A 22126-nucleotide genomic window follows, 5' to 3' on the forward strand; every position below is an offset into this window, starting at 1 on the left:
AAAATCAGGGCGTATTAATTCATATAAAGGTTTTATGTGTGTAGCAGAATCAGGAATGTACGTTCTGCCAAAATGTAGAAAGCCCAACAATGAATGGAGTTTCTTAATTGTATTTGGTGGTTGCAATTGTGCACATTTTTCTAAAAATTGTGGCGCTAGGCTCTTACCCTCACTTGACAGCTCCCAGGAATATGACGCTGAGGAAGGCAATTTTCGATTTTTTGAAGTTAAATTTGTAGCCGATTTCGGCAAATCCTACAACAATGCGGGCTACCCGTCTTAAATGTTGTAGCAACTCCTCATCTGTGAGATATATATCAATCACATATGAAAATGCTTCAGGGTCGAGCTTGTGCAAAATTTCAGTCACACGAGCTGTAAACAGTCCTGGGCTGTTCTAATACCCCTGAGGCAAACAACAGAATTTTTTCTGGGAGCCGTGTGCGCTAAAGCTGGTTAAATCCCTGCTTTCAGGGGCTATATTCTGGCAGAAGAATCCATTTGAGATATCCAATGTTGTTTTATATTTCTTCCGCACAATGTTGCTCATTAGTGCAGTGCTATGTGAATTCTGTATAGCATATGTGCGTGTATGTCCATTCAGATGTCTGTAGCCTAAGACTATCCTAGATGAATGGTCCGGTTTAGCTACAGGGAATAAGGGATTATTCATCGGTGAGACACAGGGTTCAATTACCCCCTGGTATTCTAATTGTGTAAGTATTTCTCTCACCGGTGCCCTTGCTTCATGTTTTATGGGATACTGCGGTTGTGGTTGAGGCTCACCTTTAATAGGAATTACATGATATGGAGAATCCCTATCCCACCCAACGAGATTTCTATATAATGCAGGTGCCTGTGCAAGAGCCGATTTCATAGAATAGGACTCGGCGAGTACCTCTCGAACAAGGGGCGAGAAGGAAGGTCTAATAACCCCCTCCCCAGCTGGGCAGGTGAGGACAAAATCTGGCGGCCAATCCTGTTCAGCCAGCAAAATGTCATATATCTTAACTACACGATCCCAAAAGATTGCGTGTATAGTTCGTTCAATGTCTCCTTCCAACTGTAAAGTCACTGTATACACCTTATCGGGTTCGGAGATACGCATGTCCACTGTCTCTACTTGGATGAAGTCATCAGTTGCTTTCACCTCCAGATGCTCTAGAAGATTCAGGCAAACTATTGTGACCTCTGCCGCGCTGTCTAGCAGAGCTAGAGCCCATTTCTTGTTCTTCAAGAGAACCCTCTTCCTGAGTGGCATGTCTAACTGAGACTGCTGCCACCTTTTTCTTTTTAAACTGTTGTTTTTGTTGTACTGGTTTCTCTTCCTTCTTGAAAGAAACCTCAGAAGAGCATTGTGAGTCCTGTCTCAGTTTCACGTACTCTTGCCTCCGCTCTGACCGCCCACCTCTCTCATTCCTCTTTTCTGATGAGTCCTGAAAGGAACGAGATTGGCGTGTATTAGTATATTGATATCTATCAGGCGTCTTAATATTATCCCTATTTCTGAGATTATATCTACTCTGCGGGGTCTCCGTATGCAGAGATTCTCCCCTTTCCTTTTTCGGTGTTTGTTGTTTTTTCTCCCAGCGCTTCTTAGTACCCTCAGGTTGCTGTTTCGTACTATCTTTCGTAATTTTCCCCTGAATCTGAGGTCTTTGTGGTCTAGCCCCCAGGCTATCTCGACCAATACTGGAATATGTTTCCGCTATTATTTTAGGCCGCTCCCGCTCCTGATCTTGTTGCGGAACGTCACGAAGACACATGCGCACTGCAAGCGCAACTGCTTCCCGTTTAAGATTACTTAGGATCATTGAAGAAACCGTGGCAAAATTGCCTATCAGTTGCATTCCTAAACCCAAGGCGGGGACATCCTGAATTTGTTTAAGCACTTCCGGTAGGTTAGCCAGTGTAGGTGTACCATGTGCTGTGGTATAGAGCGCGTCAAACACCGTGCCCCATGTATTACAAAGTTCTACTGTGGGAACCATCCCAAAGGGTAAACACATAATTAATATCCTATGTTTGTCCTGAGGTCCCGTATGGGGAAATACTGCCTCCAGCGTATTAATTTTCTGTGCCAGCCAAAACGGAGTCTCCTCTCGTTTGGCTGGGACCTTACCCATAATGGAATGTACAGTCACCGAATTAATACCTGGTGTTACTGCATGTGGTTGAACTGGAGCAGCACACGCTGGGTGTGTATTAAGTGTCTGCATCACAAATTGTACTAAGCGTCTATATATTGCCGTTAAGTCAGTATATAAGCGTCGAACCTCAACCACCGCCATATTCGCAGCCGCAGGATGCGGTGTATAGGTGGCCAATAAAGGCCAGGTCGGACCGTCATTGCTCAGGGGACCTAACCTTACTGGTAACATTGTATGGGGTAGGGCGCCATCAAGCCAATTATTATGGTCTTGATAAGATAGAGGTATCTCTAAATATGCATACGCCCTGTATTGTCCAGGCGCGTTCGCTACTGTATACGTATGGAAGGCATGTGTGTTCCCATCAACTGCTGGAAATGTGAACCAAGCGTAGAAAAGTTCTGTTCTATAGGCTGCGTGGGCATCCACCACAAACGTGACTGGACCACCCTGGGCCGTAAGTCCGTGTGATAGCAAATGTGCCGTGAGCGGTTGTCTCATGTTAAGAGCAATTTGTATTACCTAGGAATTCGCCATCAGCAAAGCACCATGAACTCAGAGAAGGCACACCAAAAGGGGAATTGTTTATTTCCTTTCTAAGGTTTAAGCTTGAACAATCATACGCTGAAAATAGGGTTACCTATGCAATGGTGGAGGAAGTCCTCAGTACCACAGACGTCTCCGTATATGGAACTGAGGGATCATTATATTATATGAGACCGAGATATACAAGTAGACCCGAAAATTAGAGCCTGACCAATCGTTGGCAGCGCCATGTCGCATGGACTCTCATTATCCTAATGAGACTACTGGATTTTTGGGCTGCAAGATCGTTTCACAGTGTGTGGGACTAAGTCTGACCCACGGTGAAGGACCCCTATCGCCCCAAATCCGGGTTATGCTCCGGCTAACTAGCAGTGCCTTATCTCTCCCGAAGGGAAGGGACAATTGGGCAGCAGAGCGCATGACATCTTATTACTTCCCAGAGAAGTCGTGGTCACTCAGGTCACAACCGGTGCTCTCATACATAGTACGGTCTCATATAAAAATGACAAAAGCAGTTTAAGTTTTAAAGATTGGTTTAATAAAACAACTGCATTTTATATAGTAAGGCATGAGCTGCGATAACCAGAACGAAACAACACAGTAGGATTAAAATAGTAACGGTGAGAGTGAAGCACAAGAAAAAGGCTATGAAAGTGCAACTATATTAAGTTCTCTCTAAGTTATATTATGAGCACAGCATGGGAAGCTCTAAGCCTGCCTTTCAGGTTTACCCGGGAGGACATCAACCCTCATACCTGAGAAAGGCCTGTAAGCTGCATCAGCATCTGCAACAGGCAGTCAGCATCTAGTTGTAGGTTCCTGGTCAGAATCTCCCTCTGCCTTTACTAGGACTAGAAAGTGATTTTATAACTAACACGCAGACGTTCTAAGAAGAGGTCCCTAAGTAAGGACGTGTATCGTCTACGAACACCAGAGACTAAACTTCTACCACGTGTACCAGCAATGTACCAGACTGTAGCCTTGACTGAAGCACAGGGTGAGAAAGAATGCAGTGTTAGTGAACACAGAGCTGAACTAGGCTAAACAGTGTGATAGAAAGAATAAACCAAGACCGTAAAACTGGTTATTATAAAAGAACAGTGCGAGACTAAATAAAACGTGTCTAGGATAAAGTGCACAGAGGCCTAATATGTTAACCTAACGTGCATAACGCTACACTAAAATGGCACTAAAAATGGCTACACTACACATCCACTGTATCACGTGCAACACTTCTTACTGTACCTTCATCATTTTGTTATTTTTGGTCCCCTTTTTCGATCTTTCTGGATATGTTTTCAAAGCACTCCAATCTCTAGTTTTTGTTTGATTAAATCTTTGAAATGAGTACTTGGGCTAATTAAACCCATTTCCTAAACTTCACCATGTGTCAAATACTTTGTAATTTTACTTCACTTTTTTTAAAATTTTGCTGATGTCAACTTCTAATTCATCAGTCTGCTCCTCTAGTTTATCACGTGCCTCATGTGCACATCTGGCTGCTTCTTTAATCAAATATCTAATTTCATCAGCATTGTAAGTCAAAGGCCTATTCAAATCTAAGTTAACCAGAAGCATCTCACCAGATTCAGTTTCAAAATGGCTATGCTAATTTGTTTAGGAAGAACCTGAACCGTCACTGCTCCTGCAGGTGCAATAACTTGTGTCTGAGTTTCAGATGCGCGTACTAAGTACTGCTGTCATCCCCATCTCTGTTGGTGCACTTAGAGGCATATTTATACTCTGCACTGAATTAGCGACATTTATTTTTACTCTAATTCGGTGCAAAACTAACTCCATATTTATACTTTGGCGCTAGACCCGTCTAGCGCCAAATTTATGGAGTTAAAGTCATTTTTGGGACGTGGAAACCTACCTTGCCTTAATGAGATGCAAGGTAGGCGTTCCCATGCAAAAAATTACTCTATGGCCTTAATGGCATATTTATACTCCCTTGCAAAAATGGTGCACGGGAGGGAGGAGGGGTCAAAAAATGGGGCAAAGCTTGCTTTGCCCCATTTTTTAATGCCTGGGTCAGGGCAGGTGTTAGGGGACCTGTGGGTCTATTTCCATGGTGGAATACCATGGAATAAGCCCACAGGTGCCCTCCCCAGGCCCAAGGGACACCACCACCCACACCAGAGGGATAGCAGAGGATTGGGGACCCCATCCCAGGTAAGTACAGGTAAGTATTTTATTTTTTAAAGTGCCATGGGGACCCTGAAATGGGCCCCTATACATGGCACAGGGTGCAATGGCCATGCACAGGGGACCCTGGTCCCCTGTGTTGGTCATTGGTGTGGTGGGCATGACTCCTGTCTTTTTTAAGACAGGAGTCATGTGGTATGGATGGTTTTTCATCAGAAAATGACTCTAGGCAGGTTAGAGTCATTGTTTTTTACTCTGACCTGCCTAGCGTCACTTTTTGGTGCAAAACCCCCTTCTCCATACCGCCAGCCCCACCGACTAATGTAATTTCTTTTGACACTAGCCTACCCTTTGCACCGGCTTGCACCATACATAAATATGGTGCTCGCCTGGTGCACAGAAATGGTGCAAGCCGGTGCTAAACTTTTTGGTGCAAAACAGCATTAGTGCAGTTTTGCCCCAAAAAGTATAAATCACGGCCTTAGTACCTCCCCAGTAGAAGTAGGAGTTTGTATCCCGCTTTATCTCCCCTAACTCCTACGTCCACTCCCTCATTAACAGGAGAAACACCTCTATATTTAGGAGGCCTAAACTTCTAACCTTTACTTATGAATTTATCATCATCATTAGATTCATCTGCTTGTTCAATTTTGTTTACTTCTATCTTGCTCTTCTTTCTCTGTAATTACAGAAGGGAATGTTTTTACACTTTCAATCACTTCCTTTCTCCAATGTTTCTCCTGTCGATCCATTTGACTTTCAAGCCAATGTCTAAATGAGCTCTTCACCTGCTTTGCTGCTTTCTTTCTCTCTTTTTTTCTGTAGCCATTCAATCCCGTTTATTAAACGCTTCAAACTGTGTAGGTTGGATCCCAGCTTCGTGACATATTTTAAAGGTAACATCCAGTGAAAATTGGAAAACTTCAACATGTACAATGTATTCATTCCAATCCGAAACCCAGGTACATATAAAGTACCCACTCTCTTTATCATTTTATAGGCTGGTGTTCCTTCTGCGGGTAATTTCTGACCCTATGTAGGTACAACATTAGCCTTAGGCTTTACTAGCAAGCTTCCTTTTCTTCTTTATACTTAAACAGACCAGAAATCAACTAAAAAACAAATCAAACAACCTAGCAAACAATAACCAATTACAGCACAGCTCTATCACAGGTCAATCTACCATAGTGCCTCTTCATCAGCAATCCACCAATCTGGGCACTACTTTATGGTGACATCTCACCATTTTCAGCACTGCTCCCTAGTTGAGCAACCAATCACAGCACGACTTGTACGTGAGCAGGAAAACAACTACAAAATGGTAACTTGTACATAAGCAGGAAAACAACTACAAAAAAACTATAAACTCTAATAACTAAAAATCTCCTTGCCTGTTTATCCTAAGAATCAGAGAAAAGTCATTAAACCAACAAAAACAACTCAGTCACAAATCTTGGAACTTGAGGAACAATTACAAAGTCCAAAATTAAGAAGGAAGCAATTCCCCAAGTACTAAGAATTACACCAGGTAGACTCCCATCCAGCAGTAACCCACTTGCTTGCCCTGTGCACCACAGCACAATATATGAACTGAATTAGACATACAACCTTAGCAAATAAATTTGTTAATTCAGAATACTTATCAATGTGTAATCCACACCTCCCTCTACACACCACAATTACAAACAAGTACTATCAATGTTTCTCTAGATCTTGGATTTTGACAAATTTTCTAGACCAACCATCCAATAAACCTGTAAAACTTCAAAAGTATTGCAAATATAAATAATACATCAATACAACAGTCATCAATTCACCAATTGAACCCACAGCCTTCATTGCATAACCAAACAATTCATAACAGAAACAGAAATCCATCTCACAAACTCATACTTCAATATGCTTTGAAAGCTGCAGCCAAGTCACAGCAAACAAAGGTCCTGCTGTCAAAAAGCAGAGTTTTCATCTCTGTTTCCAGCACACAGGTATGCGTGCAGGGAAGAGAGATACATGTATTGCTCCAGCATCCTGAGAGTTGCTGTTAAAAGCAACTGTCTGCTTGCTGGAGCAATGGGACTGCGGGGGAGGCCTTGAGGCTCCCCCCACAGTCCCTGGTAGCCCATAAAGGGATAAAAAAAGAAAAGAATTACATAGCTTAAGTGTGAAGGTCCCAGGCCTTCACACTGAGCATTTAGTGTTTGAATCTAGGCATACCCCTTGTAGTTTCCCTCTTTTTTTGTGGCTCATACTGAAAGGTGATTTTAATCTTTTTTATTGACAAATACAAATGTCTTTTCAAATTGGGCAGAAATATCCATTCTAAGTAATTTACCTATTAACGCCTGAAATCTCTATCTCTCACCCACTCACTTTCTTTCTCTCACTCTCTCTCTCTCTTTCAATCTCTTTCTCCCACTCACACACTTATGCACCCACTCACAGACCCGCTCAGACATCCACGCACCCACTCACAGACCCACTCAGACCCTCCTGCACCCAATCACAGCCTACTCAGACACCCACGTACCTACTCACAGACCCCCTCAGACAGTTTCACACCCACTCACAGACCCACTCACAGACCCGAGCACTGACCCACCCACTAAAATACTGATCTATGCATTCTCACACCCAGACATTCTCACAGCCATTATTACCCACAGACACACCCTCTCACACCGATTCTCACTCCTGGAATGGCTGTGGTCTATTCCCACTGCTCATGCCCAAAGGGCTGAGCACAGCATGGGATTGGGTAGTTAGAGGATGGCCGCTGGGTTTGGTTGCAGGCCTGGTAGTGCATGCAACTTCCGGTGTGCACAGGCGAAGGCTGTGCACTTTGCAAGGTTGGGTGCTTATAGGGGTTGGCCTCAGGGCCCGGCCACAGGCCAGGCCCCTAGGCCATGCATGGCGGTGGTTGGATTAACGTATAGTAATGAAAATGACTATATGTTAAAAACAACATAAAAATTCACTGAACAAAACATGTTACAGGAACGTTATAGTTAGGCTTACATTTTAAACACACAAAACCATAGAAATTCACCAGTTATAGTTAGAGTTACCTCAAGTAACTACTACTTGTTCCCTAATGCAACTATAATTCACATTCTTGCCATGCACAGATAACTACTCCACATATTACATCAGTGATAACATATTCTATGCCATGTTTCATACTCTCACTGTAACACTTGCAATATACTTATTGATGAGACAACTGTGCATGACAAGGGCACGAGTTATAGTTACCCTAGGGTGCGAGTTTTAGTCACTTGAAAGAACTCTAACTGTAACTGCTGAATGGTTTTGTACAAGTAAATTCAGAATCTAACTATAACGTCCCTTACAGTGTATATATATATTCCTAACCTAAAATCCCCATTTTATAGCTGCTGCTGACATTGCACAAAGACCCTAAAAATCACCCAGGCAGGCCCATATTTTCTTGGATCATTTTTGGAAAACACTTCCAAATACATTGACCATCATCTGAGACCTTTTCTCTCTAGCCTTACTGGCATATTTGCAAGATACACCCCATTTCTTAACCATCATTGAGGGCATACACTGGCAAAAATACTTTTTCTGGATGATCTTGGACTTCACTAGCCTTTACACTTTAACATGAGGCTGATATACAGGCATGTAGGCATTTCATGAGATTTAGATCCTTGGTATACCTGGTACACTCTAAAAATATTGCAGACATGATTGATATTTTCCCTAAACAACAACCTTTCATATTTTATGATAGGGTATACATTCTGCTGTGATGGGCACCTGCTTCACCCCCAGCTATGCAAATCTTTTCATAGGCTGGTGGGAGGAACAGGTGGTCAGCAATTTACCTCAGTTTGAGGAGCATGTTGTACTGTGGATTTGATTTATTGATTATCCTTTTGCAATATGGAAGTGTGACCAAAGATCAGCTGTAGGCTTTTTTGAGTGCTTAAGCAATAATGAGTTCAATCTACAGTTCAGAAGTCAGACCAGCAAGATTACCATAGAATTCATGGATGTTGAGGTTTTTGTAGTAGAGGATAAACTGGAAACTAAATTGTTTAGGAAAAGATCTGCTAGCAACAGCCTTTTGTTTGCCACATGTCCCTTCCAGCTAGCCTGATCTACAGTATCCCATATCGGGAACTACTGTGATCCAAGGCAACTGTGGTACTCCTGAGACATTTGAAGATGAAAGTAAGAGAATGGCTTGTAGGTTTCAGGAAAGGGGATGCTCTATCAAAATCATACGAAAAGCTAAAAAGAGAGTAGATCAGGTGTCTAGTCAAAATCTTGAAGACTGTGAAGTCTTCCAGTGTGGAAGAAGGGAAGTTAAGATTTATCACCACCTTTTCAAACCAGGCACATTATGTCCGAAAAATGCTTAAGAGATATTGGCATATATTAACAATAGCTGGTGTATTAAGTCTGAGCATATCTCCTCCAATCACATTTAGGAACAGTTGCTGATTGAGGGACAGTCTAAGCAACAATCATATTGCAGGCAAAGAACCTAAAAATATAAGTAAGCAAGGACGCTTCCTCTGTTGTAAGAACCGTAAAGCCTGTATTAACAGCTTAAAATATTGACGGGCTGCGGCTGGTTTTTAATCTTCACATTGTTTATTTTTTCACTTACGCTTGCTGTACATTGCCTGGGATGGGCAGTGGTGGCAGATACGTTGCTGTTAGACTATGAAGAAATTGTGATGATATGAGGAGCACTTCTAAGTTAAAACACTTTTTGCCTACATGGGCTTTATTTGCGAGCTTTAGCCCATGGTTCCTCTGGAATATAATCAAGATCTGGTGAAGACTACAGCACAGGTATCTGGGTATGCCCATTTGAATTTGTAACATTCTTTGTCCACATGGGCCATATTATAAGCTATAGCGCATGGTTCATTGGAATATAGTCCAGAGTTCACTGCAACCCACAGTGCAGAAAATTGGGCATTTCTATCATGTCATGTATTTAATATGTTTGCCATGCTAGTTCAATGTTTTGCCATGCCAGTATAATGTTCCCTTCAAGATACTGTGTTGGTGGGTATTGCTGCACAATACACAGCGGGACTCTGTCTCACTTACTTATTAATCTGCACCACATTGTGTATGTGGGTAATTCCTCATGATTCATGCCAATGGTAATTGTATACACCAGCTCTGAGGGAATCATTATGATCAACTGTATTTAATTTAAGTCGATATTTCGTTATGTACTTTTTGACCTGATCATGTATGGGGGCATTAGTTAGCAAGTGGTCCTCATATTACTTCAATAAATTAGATTAGGTAATAATTGTATTTCTGTGTGGGCTAAAATTGATGCAAATAGAAACTTAACCACTGTGTAACCATTATATATATATAAACCATAAGAATTTGGGGCTGGCATTGTGGTATAACGTGGAATTCCTTCCTATTGTTTGAATTCATATGTGTTATTTGCTATATTCAAATTTTTTATGAGGGTCTTTTGTTTGATTTTTGCCATTCTTATCACTACGCTGATATATTTTGGTGCTCCAGAATGGAGCCATAGCTGTGTGCACAACATATATTTAATTTTTCTTTTTTCAATTTTCCTGTGGACCATCTGTATGCAATAACAATTCTGTGGTATTTAAGTAACATGATTGTTGTTTCTTTTTCTTTGTATTTGTTTCACTTGTTTATGGTTTAGCTTTTCTGTTTACATGATCGAATGAAACATTACAATATGGCATTGATGTTTGCTGCCTTAGCACTGGGCAATGTATCAACTGGTCCTTCTTTTGTATGGTACATTTCACTGAGGGCATTGCTTCACTTGCACCAACTGTGAGAAAGGCTTTATGCTGAAATGCGTCGGGGGGAAGCTGTGTGTTCAATAAAGTTCACTTTGCTTATCATAGTAGAGTCTAGGTGTATCTTTCCTGGAATATGTGAAGATACTGGATTTATTAGAGGCTGTCAAATCCCCACTCACACCACCGCATCATCAGTATCTGCAGATTCCAGTAACTTGTGCTGTAGGATATATATACTATCGCTCTCTCTTTCTCTCACTCTCTCTCCCTACATATATATATATATATATATATATATATATATATATATATATATATATATATATATATATACATACATACATATATATCACATGATACTTGGCCCTAATAATGAAACTCATCTGTAGTTGAGGATTTTGCATGAGCTGCATTGGCTGGCTGCAGCCTGACAGGAAAGTTGCAGTTTCTATTTTATTTCATTACGAAGATAAGGCCATGAAGACCCCCTTCTCGCCCAGGCGGCAGACAGACTAGCCATCGTACACAATCCACCCTCCGCCTGACAAACAACTGAGAAGAACACTTACCCCAATGGAACATCTCCACTTCCACATACATGCCACCCCCAAGTCAACCTTCCACGGCACCCTCATTTACAGGCCACTCGGCCCCCAACCAGCCTTCAGCGACTCCATTGTCAACATATTTTCTCCTCATGCTCTCACCTCATCAAACTACTTCCTCCTCAGCGACATCAGCTACCACATTGACAACAGCAACAACACAAACACTGCTTCCCTGCTCGACAACCTCACCATAGTAGAACTAAAGCAACTGGTCATCTTACCACACACATCGCTGGACATACACTCAATGCCATCTTTTCCACCAGTACCAACATCACCGTCGACAACACCTTCACGTTCCACTGGACCAACCACTACTGCATCCATTTCACCATCACCTCACCGACTATCCAGAAAATGGAACCAGATCACAGAGGAAAAGCTCTCCAACTCTCTCTGTGAGTCTCTCCTGCCCCACCACAGATGCTAACATCTCAGCATGGAACTTCCACCAATGGCTCTCCAAATGTGCAAACACCCTAGCACCTCTCTGTAAGAGCTCAACTAAATACCACCTCAAGAAGGCCAGCTGGTGTCCCCCGCATTCCAGGCGCATCTGCAGACAGCTAGAGAAAAGATGGAGAAACAGCAAATCCACAGAAAATTTTGAGGCTTTCAAAGCTGCCACCAAATCCCACCACTACCTCATTAGAGTAACCAGGAAAGCCGCCCTGCAGGACCACAACGACATCACCGCTCATAACATCAAAGAGCTCTTTGCCGTTATCAAAGAGTTTGGCAAACCCCTATCGGAAACGGCTAGCATCCCACCATCTCAAGACCTCTGTGACAGACTACCCAAATTCTTCCACTATAAAATCAAAGACATATACGACAGCTTCAGATCCGAAGACCCTCTGAGCCCTCCAACAACCCCCCCGCTCTGACTCTTCGAACCATCACAGATCCTGCACTGCTGGACCACCCTCACCACAGACAAGACCCACACCATCATGAGCAGCATCCACTCTGGAGCCCCTACAGACCGCTGTCCTCATCACATTTTCAACAAAGCCAACACATCCATCGCATCCAGCTCTGCTACACCCTCAGCTGTTCCATTGAAACAGCCACTTTCCCGGTGGAAGCATGCTGGGATCCGCCTACTCCTGAATAAACCCACGGCCAACCCCATGTACCTCATACATTACCGCCCCATCGCTCTGCTGCCTTTCCCAGCCAAGGGCATTGAAAGGGCCATCAGCACTCAGCTCCATAGCACACTCAGGACAGCAACATCTTTGACACCTCTCAATCAGGCTTCAGGAGCAACCACAGCACAGAGACCTCTCTCTTCGCTGGCACAGATGACATCTGCTCGCTCCTCGACCAGGGCCATACAGCAGCCCTCATCCTACTGGGCCTATTGGCCACCTTTGACAGGGTCTTGCACCTCACTATCTGCTCCAGACTCCACTCCGCTGGCATCCGCTGAAGGGCCTTACAATGGATACACTCATTGCTGTCTGGAAGAACACAGAGAATCAGACTCCCGCCTTACCTGTCAGAACCTACAGAGATCAGCTGTGGAGTGCCACATTGTTCCTCCCTCACTCCCACATTCATCAACATCTACATGGCCCTGCTTGCATCTATTGTCAGGAACTATGGGCTGAACATCATCTCCTACACCGACGATACCTAACCGATTATCTCCCTTACCAAATACCCCACTACTGCCAAGATGAATTTCCACAATGGGGTGGAAGCCGTTGCCACCTGGATGAAGAACAGCTGCCTCAAGTTCAACTCTGGCAAGACCGAGATCCTCATCCTGGGACCATCCACATCAGCCTGGGGAGACTCCTGGTGGTCATCCACCCTCGGAACCCCCCCACCCCAACAACCCATGCACTCAACCTCGACTTCATCCTGGACTCATTGCTCACCATGACCCGCCAAGTCAACTCAGTCACATCCTCCTGATTTCACACACTCCGACTTCTCAGGAAGATCCACAAATGGATCCCAAAGGACTGCCTCACAAACGTAACCCATGCTCTAGTTACCAGCAGACTCAACTATGGCAACGCCCTCTACCTCGGCACCAGCTAGAAGAACCTGAAGAAACTACAGCACATCCAAAATGCCTCCCAAGGCTCATCCTGGACATTCCCCGCCGCCAACACATTTCGAATCACCTAAGAGACCTCCACTAGCTTCCTATCGACAAAAGAATTAACTTCACACTCCTTGTCCATGCATACAAGGCCTTCTATGACCTTGGACCTGCCTATCTCAACCACAGCATCACCTTCCACTCCCCCACAGACCTCTCCACTCTGCTCAACAAGCACTAGCCACTATACCCTGCATATGGAAGACCTCAGCTGCTCGAAGATCCTTCGCCTACCTCATGGCAAAGAGCTGGAACACCTTGCCCCTGCACCTTAGGTAGTCCCCATCGCTACCTCAATTCAGGAAGGACTTTAAGACCTGGCTGTTGAACTGAAGCTCAGAGGACAAACCCCCTCAGCGCCTTGAGACACATGCAGGTGAGTAGTTGAGCAGAAACTGTTTTATTTGTTTTATTACTATGTTTCCTGGATTTGTCTATTTGTGGGCAAAACTGAGTTGACCAGTTCCTCTTCTGCCTTAGGCAAATGTTTGAAAATACAAAGACAGTGCATGGGAAAGGTGTCATTAGTTTTCCAAAGGTATCGTTCATTAGGATTTCCAAACTAACCCCTGTAATTGTGCCTAGGTCATAGCCACCACAGTACACAATCATAAGTTCTGGATGTTGGCAATCCTTAATGTTTCAATCAAAGGGAGTAATTGATGCCACTTTAAACCTTTCTGGTCAACCCAAGCAATTTCCACATTAGATAAACCCAGGTTCCTGTCAATACCACTTCTTTTTGCATGTTCTCTGGCCCAAAACACAAATCTGTGTCCTATAATCCACACTCTGAGCATGTTGGAGGTAATCTGGAGAAGCATACAGAAGATGGCTGCAGTTGAATGAGGGTGGTATGAAATGAAATTCAGTTAAAATAGAGGGTATAAGGTAGAATGTGAATGAACAGATTTAATTGTCACTTGGAGATGCATTTGATGGTGGAGGAAGGTTGTGAGATTATATGAATTGTAAGTAAATGTTGAACTGGCTTTACAAAAATTGGAAAACAGTATTACTAACTGTGATATATGTATTGTGAAAGTTTCAACCACAACTGCTCTTGATGGTTTAAAAGTAAGTATGCTCCAGTCAGAAACTTTTATAATCTTGTGAATTGATGTAGCAGAATGTTGCAGACTGTGTAACCATGGTAACACAGCTACAGGAACATGAGAGGGAAGGGTATACAAAAAAGACTAAACTGTGACTTCATTGTTGCAAATGTAGAACCAATAATAATTAGCAATAATTATTTGCTGTTTAGATTGGCCTTTGTGTGTTTAATATATTAAAAAAATATTTTTCGGGTTTCCCTGCAAAGCCATTTGCAGATTTACATGGGGCCGGATTGAGCTCTGCAGTGGATCCACAGATCCAGCAAAAATTACTACCAATTTTGGCTATGTTATGATGAGTGTCAGATAAACTTGAGAATATGATTGGTTTCCTAACTGAGCAACCTTGAAAGCAAAGTACAAAAGGTTGCCACCTCATGGTTTCCTACTCTGAGAGTGGATTTCCATTCTTTAGTTGTTTTTCTGTGCATTTTTCAATGAGAAGAACTTCTAACTGATACTGGAAGGCAAACACACACAGCAACAAGAACTCTTATCAGGTATGTGTAGTAAAATGGATTTGCTAGAAAGTATTTGTAAAGGAATGAATGAATGAATACTATGTGAATGCAAGTCAGTAGTTTGTTACCAAAATGTCATCACAAATATAGATAGTAGGTTTGTAATTGATATAAAAAATTATACAAATGAGAAAAAAAATGATTAAAGGATTCAGTAGAAATTAGAATAGGTGCTTTATTGACATATCTATATTGTTTCATTATACTAAACTGACCCCTGAGCTGTGTTGAAGCTAGTATACAGGATGCAGTGATTACTTATTAAAGCATTAAAAATGTTCTGCTTAGTATTAAAAAGTGAAATGTCTGTGCCTATACTAATATAGGTATTCATAAAAGCAATGGAGAACTCATAGAGAGTTACATATATATTGAGAAATTACAGAGATTGTTGCACTACCAATTAGAGAGAGACATACATGAACCATCCTACTTATAAGTGTAACTGTGAATATTTACTGTTATTTTCAATTAGTATTAACAAATCTGCTTAGGAAGCCTTAAAATGTTCTTTGTGTAATGGTGAGGCTTTAAGTGAGATGGAAATAGCTGACAAAACTTCATGTTTTCTTACTAGATCATGAAACAATGTTCTGAGTTTAAGTGAGATATTAGCTCCTATGCCCAGGTATATATTTACTATACTAAAGATAAGGTACTTATGTAGCTAAATAAAGAATGGAGCTACTAACACTACAAGCCAGTTGATGGTTACACTGATGCATCTACACCAACACTCCTGTATGCACTAACAGACCCAGGCAACTATTGATGCATACAGTAACAGAGCTAGGTAGAAACCGATGCATACACTGTGACACCCAGGCACACAGTGATGCACACACTAACAGATCCAAGCATGTACCAATGCATACTCTGACACACCCAGGTGCATATTAATGTATGAAATGAGACATGCTGGCTTAGATAGATGTATACAGGAACACATGCAGGTATGCACTGAAGCATACACTACCACAGCCAGGCACACAATCATACACACACTGATACACCCAAGCAGACACTGAAGCATAGATATATATACATAGGTAGACACCGATGCATACACTGAGACACCCAGACAGACACTGATACATAGATTGACAAAGCTAGATAGGCACTGATGCACACACTGATGCATATAATGACACAGCTAGGGACACAATGATACAAAAGTGACACATCCAGGGAGATTTTGATGGACACATCCAGCCCAGACTGATGAATACAGTTATACACCTAGGTACACACTGATACATTCACTGACACATCCAGGCACACACTAACATGTACACTGTTACACCTAGGCACACATTGCTGCATACACTAAGACAGGTAGGCACTTACTGATGCGTATTTTGAAAACCCATGAACACACTGATGCACATACCGACACACCCAGGCACACAATGATGTAGACACTGGCACACCCAATTACAGACAAATGCATACTGTAATACACCCATGTGCACATTGATGAGTGAGATATCCAGGCACATGCAGGTGCATACAGTGGCACAAAAAGGGGACACTGATGCATACATTATCACATCCAGGAACACAGTGATGCATATAGAGGTACACTTTCATGCACATACTGATGTATGCGGACAGACAGTTATGCATAGACTCATTCACCAATGACAAAGCAATAGATACACTGATACACTGAGGCACACATTGATGCATACAGTGACACACCCAGGCATGTATTGACGCAGTGCACGAGTTTATATTTAGTAAGAATGTAATTTTGTATTAGAAAATATTCTTCTTTAGTTGTTTTTTCTGTAAAGCTAAATGCAGTGTTTCTTTGTTTTTCAGATACATACTTCCAGCTATATAAGAAGATTTACAATGCCTAACAAAACACAAAGAAGATAAAAGCAGAAGCAACAATACTACCTGGTTAAAATAGTGAAAAGGAGATAAGGTGGGAAATGGCAAGAGAAAGAAAACACTCACTGGTATGAGAACTAAGAAATGTTTGAAAAAAAAATATGCCATACAATTCAAAATGAGAGAAAGACACCAATCAAAAATAGAACCTTGAAGCATAATGAGAAAGAAAAGCAAATTAAAGAAAATTGTTGAATCTAAGAAAAAAACAGAAACTTTCAGACAAAAACGGTTTACGGAATTAAGAGTAAAAATGTTTCAAAACACAATAGTTCAAAATTTATGGAAGGAGGTGAAGAAGGATATGAAAATAACTGTTATTCTAAAGCAAAAGCATCATATTGAAAAATGAATTGAGAAAGCTTTTGTGAAGAGGAAACTTTTTATCTTCCTATTGAACAGAATGAAGATACTAGACAAAATAGTAATGTGCATGAGAAAAGGAACATTGAGAATAAGACATATTAACAAAACCATGGGGCATATTTAAGATCACCTAGTGCCACCAGAGCGTCACTTTTTGTGCTTTGCGCTAAGCACTGCTCCATATTTATAAGGAGGTGTAACGCCACTTTTTTGTGACTTAAGCTTCCTTGCTATAAAAGACAGCATTCATTGTCCAATATTTCCAAACTATCTAAAAATGTTGAATGAAGAAATTGAACAAAAGAAGATAATACAACAGAGATTGAAGACAGACTATGATGTACATTTTGGAGGAAAGCATGTAATTGTTTTAAATGATTTACTACAACTTACTTCTTTGAAAGGACAGCCTATATTTAAGATACTATGAAACAAAAATCACAATACATTGTTCCGAAAAGAAAAAGACAGGAGAACGAGAACAAAGGAGTCCTAATATTTAGGAGCAAAAACCTCACACACCCAAATGGGTGTCATGCTTCATCATCGGCGTTGCTCCTCGTCAGACCGGCGCTGCAATGTCTGACGGGCACACCCCAAAGGGGGGCTCTTTGCCGGAGATCTTTTCTCGATGATGCCACAACTCCAAAAGTGGGTTCGAGAAGGTAGAAGAGAAAGAAATACAATAGGATAAAATTGGCTCACAATCCTAGTCTCAGAGTAACAGATTTATTAGTCCATACAGGGTATGGGCCAAGATTAAAAACGATAGGGAGCGTGCACCCGAAGCAATGATCAGGTACTCTCAATCACACTTGTTGCAATTTAGGAAGGCCAGGCACTACCACACCTTTCCTGAAAAAAGGGTCGACATGTTTCGCGTCTCTATGGTCCAGCCGGATCCCATGACGCTTCTTCAGGACCAAAAACAACATAAACTTCTCCTACCACAACTTGCTGAAATGATAAGGTTCCTATAACTTACAACCGTTAGTTATAATATCTCCAGTCACTTACACAAAGTCTGAGGTAGCATAGAATTTACTAATCCTAGACGTCGCCCCCTAATTAGAGGAACGCGCTTCATGGGATTGCATGAGCCACTGGTCGGCCGTCAGAATTATTGAGCTGATGCCAAACCGCGTGGGGTGACCTACCCCTGGCAGTGCTCCCGTATGGGAATATTTAAGATACTCCTACATGAAAATACTTGCAATTCATTAGGGAGCATTGGAAATGTAAACGTTTGTTTGTATTTCCAATACAAAGAACTAATTAGAAACATGCTTCAAGCCTCTGATATGTATTGTGGAAATATTCTGAAGAACATCAGTGTAGGAATACTGTCAGTAGAAGGGAAACGTTATTTGGAAACATGACTTATTGAGGAATATATTTACTTCCAAAAAATCTGCAGCACAGCTAATGTTTGAATTTATTCAACAAGAAAAATCCACTGTGTGGCTAATGCCTACTCTTCAAGAATGTATCTCTTTCAATGAAGAACTGCTGCAGTTGGTGAAAGAACAAATACTAAGGCCCTCATTATGACCCTGGCGGTCCGAAGACTGCCAGGGCTGCGGTGGCGGTCTCACCGCCCGCAGGCCAGAGATGAAGACGCCATATTACGCGGTTGTCAGCTTGGTTGAAGCCAAACTGCTGAATCCCCACCTGTCCCACTACTTTCCTGTGATCCGCCATGCTGGAGGTGAGCACCTCCACCACAGAGGGCCCCGCAATACTTACGAGGTGGGAGAATGCCAACATTTTCCTGGCGGTCGCACCGCCAGAAAAATGCTGGCAGTCTTGCATCCTGGTTACAGGAATAAACATTCCTATCACCATGAAACACTCGCACACACATCAACATACCTCCACGCATGCACCCATGAAAACTCGACATACACGTCCATTCACACTCAGACATACACCGCTGCATGCATGCATACACTCTCCCCTCCACAATGCATTCATGCACCCCACTCACTCACGCATTCACACAAACATACACATACCCCCCTCAGCCCCGCATTCATACATTCAAACACGCACCCACACTCAGCCCCACATTCATACATTCAAACACGCACTCAGACATGCATGCATTCAACACCCCCTACTCCTGCATTCAAACACACACGCAGACACCACAGACATTCACTCAAAAACCCCTCCCCTGTCGGACAATCAACTTACCTCATCCATTTGAGGTCGTCTGGGAGGGGACAGGTCCATGAGCTTCCACCGCCGGCAGTGCCCCACCATCAGGACACCGCCACGCCATATTACTGGTCATAATACGCTGTGCATTGACCTTTTGGTGTGGCGTGCCGGCAGTGGGACCGCCTCTTCAGCGCCAACCTCCAGCACGACTGCTGATGCATTTCCACCTGATTTCTGGTGGAAATCCCTCAGCACTTGTAATATGGCGGTCTGAAGACTGCCAGAACTGGCAGTCATCTGGCGGCCGCGGCTTGGGCGGTCTTGAGAAAAGAGGGCCTAAATCTTACAGCAGTTGATAAAATTGGACATCAAGGAGCAACAATAGTCTCAAATGAAAAACTGCAGTCTAAATTACATTCTTTAGAAAAGTCTGTTTCAAAAACTGCGGGATTAGAAAAGTGTCTACATGTTTGTGAGATCTGCAGGGTGATTTTGGTTGAAATTTAAATGTTGAATAAGGACTAGTTCATGGAGCCATGGGAAAAATAATTGATTTCATTTTGTATTAAAATAGAAACAAGGTTAAATACTTAGCAATTAAATTTGATGATGTTGAAAGTGTAAAATGGATAGCAAGGTCTGCTGTGCGTTTCTTGCTTGTGAAAGACATGTATGTTCGCAGAAAGCAGTTTCCAATTTGTTTAGTATGTGTTGTAACAATTCATAAGTCTCAAGGCCTATATGTAGACTCTGTATTTATTAACATTGGTACTACTATATTCAATGAAGGGTTGTCATATGCAGCTTTATCACGGGTTAGAACTTTGTCCAGTTTGTATCTAATAAAGTTTGATGACAGTAAATGTTGATTCAAGCTGCATAATATAGTATAAACATTTGAGAAAGCTGTATGCACCTCATTTAGGACAGTACTCAGTCTATGAAAAACCTGGATTATTACCAAAATTAAAGATTTTGAAGGATCATGGTGATGTTCCTGAAAAAAAGAAACAAAAACCAAACAAAGAAATATTTATATAGACCTGTCTAGCGCCAAATTTATGGAGTTAAAGTAATTTTTGGGAAGTGGAAACCTACCTTGCATTAATGAGTTGCAAGGTAGGCATTCCTGTGCAAAAAATGAATCTATGGCCTTAACGCCATATTTATACTACAGTGAAAAAATAGTGCACGTGAGAGAGGAGTGGTCAAAAAATGGGGCAAAGCTTGCTTTGCCCCATTTCTTAACGCCTGGGTCAGGGCAGGCATTAGGGGACCTGTGGGCCTATTTCCATGGTGGAACACCATGGAATAAGCCCACAGGTGCCCTACCCAGGCCCCATGGACACCCCCACCCACACCAGAGGGTCAGCGGAGGATGGGGGACCCCATCCCAGGTAAGTACAGGTAAGTATTTTATGTTTTAAAGTGCCATTGGGGGCCCTGAAATAGCCCCCCCTACATGGCACTGGGTACATTGGCCATGCCCAGGGGATCCTGGTCCCCTGTGTTGGCCATTGGGGTGGTGGGCATGACTCCTGTGTTTTCTAACACAGCAGGCATGTGGTATGGATGGTTTTGCAGCTGAAAATGACTCTAGACAGGTTAGAGTAATTTATTTTACTCTAACCTGACTAACATCATTTTTTGGTGCAAAAACCTCTTCTTCCATACTGCCAGTCCAACCTGACTAAAGTCATTTTTTTGGCACTAGCCTACCCTTTGCACCGGCTTGCACCATTCCATAAATATGGTGCCCGGCTGGTGCACAGAAATGGTGCAAGCCAGTGCTAAACTTTTTGGTGCAGTTTTGCACCAAAAAGTATAAATCAGGGCCCAGGTATCTTAGAAGAAGAGATGGTACCTAAGTTACTCAATGCAGCATTGCTTCTTTTCTTCAAAAACAGACAAAGGGCCTCCTTATGAATCTGGCGGTCAACAGACCACCAGACTCGCAGGGCAGTCATGACCACCACCAGTTTGGCAGTCTAAATGCCAAATTAAGAGTTTGGTGGTCGGACTGCCAAACGACCTCCGTCTCCACCGGGAACAATGTTCCTGATTGGCTGAATGTGGTGCATATTGGAATCAGCCAGGGCAGTTCTTAACTCAGCACCACCCTGCTGACTACAACCTAGTTCTCCATCACCATGAAAAAGCTAGTGGAGAACAGTGCACGGGGCCACAGGAGGGCCCCTGCACAGCATGGGCCGTGCAGGGTCCCCCTGCCCAGGACCCTCATAATGTGCACTGTTTGCTGTGCAGATGGTGCACATTACGAGGGTGTTGGCGCCCCCGGCTAGCGGCAGAATTATGAGCCGGCAACACTGCCGCCACCACTTTTCTGCTAGCCTGACGGGCAGAAACCTTGGTTTCCACCCATCAGCCCAGCTGGAAAGTCATAATGTGGCCGGAAGGGAGGTCACCAGTAAGGCAGCAACCTTCTCGTTGGAAGATCGGCGGATGGGAAGACTTGGAATTGGCTCCATAGATTCAGAACAATTTACCTACTTAACTCTACCAGTGTGTAAAACTGTCTGTTTTATCAAATTGTTTAAAGATGCATCACAGAATAATACCGCAGAAAATGCAAGTCCAATCTGCTATCAACTCTGAACATGAGAATTGGCAACTATATCATCCTAGTGCTACAGCATTGCAATGCAGATGGAACTAAGATGGAAACACTAATT

At 42.6% G+C, this 22126-nt stretch overlaps 1 long non-coding RNA gene across 1 annotated transcript in view; it reads left to right on the forward strand.

Moving 5' to 3' along the window:
• Positions 1-22126, forward strand: part of LOC138300067 (uncharacterized) — a 64842-nt gene that overhangs the window by 23595 nt on the left and 19121 nt on the right. Inside the window, exon 2 of the long non-coding RNA XR_011204871.1 lies at positions 16830-16938. This is a non-coding gene — a long non-coding RNA (uncharacterized lncRNA). The remainder of the gene's footprint in view (positions 1-16829; positions 16939-22126) is intronic.

Source organism: Pleurodeles waltl, chromosome 1_2 (assembly GCF_031143425.1).
Source record: "Pleurodeles waltl isolate 20211129_DDA chromosome 1_2, aPleWal1.hap1.20221129, whole genome shotgun sequence".
NCBI classification, from domain to species: domain Eukaryota; kingdom Metazoa; phylum Chordata; class Amphibia; order Caudata; family Salamandridae; genus Pleurodeles; species Pleurodeles waltl.